The sequence below is a fragment of the Otolemur garnettii genome, unplaced genomic scaffold, assembly GCF_000181295.1.
Source record: "Otolemur garnettii isolate 467f Iridium unplaced genomic scaffold, OtoGar3 scaffold00138, whole genome shotgun sequence".
Classification (NCBI taxonomy): domain Eukaryota; kingdom Metazoa; phylum Chordata; class Mammalia; order Primates; family Galagidae; genus Otolemur; species Otolemur garnettii.
Genome location: NW_003852533.1, coordinates 1,961,937 through 1,962,899, shown reverse-complemented (window position 1 = coordinate 1,962,899; position 963 = coordinate 1,961,937).

Here is a 963-nt window from a genome sequence, read left to right as displayed (position 1 = left end):
AAAGCAATTGTATAGCCCCTGTTCAATTGGATAATATATTTTATTTTATTTTTCAAGGAAAAGAATAAATCTTTTTAGCTTTTGGTTTAATTTGTCTAGATGCTAGATCCGGGTAATTTTTTCTTCTTCCATCATGTAAATCTCCATTTCCAGAGTGAATAGCAGGCAGCAATATCTTGGGCCCTCTCTGACCTGTCTGCTGTCTTCTGTGAATATGTTCTGATTTTCACCTTCCACTAACACTCTTCTGGAAAGCATCTCGATCTTGGGTGGAATATTCCCCTCAGAGGACTTGGTTGCTTTTCTTACTCTGACCTCAAGATTTACCTGCAAAAAAATGACTTACAAGCCAAGCTCTGCAAATAACAGCAAATAAATATATCCTTCTAGTAAAACACCATATTTCTTTCTCAAACATACAGATTTTCCCCAGGTCTGAAATTCATCAACTTAATTAAAATGTTAACAAATACATTAAGATATAATCTTAATATTATTATCTTAATATTTGAGCAGACAATACCTACTAAGATGTAAAGTTTCTTAGCTCCACTGAGTCTACACCTACTTCAGGGCCAAGTGTATTCTGAAGTTGGCTTTGGCTTAAGCGAGCTATTTTTAGTTCATACCGTCTGTAATCATGATTAGTTACTTATATATTCTTAGTATTTATAATTTTGTAATAATCATGCCATTTACTGACTACAGGCTCGATATTAAATTCTATACACGTGTAATGTCATTGTTTTATGATGTCTTGTCTTCTCTTATTCCAGCATTAGGCAGAGAACAATGCTTATTGAATAAACAACTGAGTGCCTTGATTAAAACTTAAAAACCTGATTTGGGATCATTTTTTTTTCTGAAGGTACAACTAAGAATGGGATCTTTCTCTTCTAAAATCAGCATTAACTTGTATTAAGCACTTATTACACAACAGGCACTGTCTGTGTTCTGTACGTG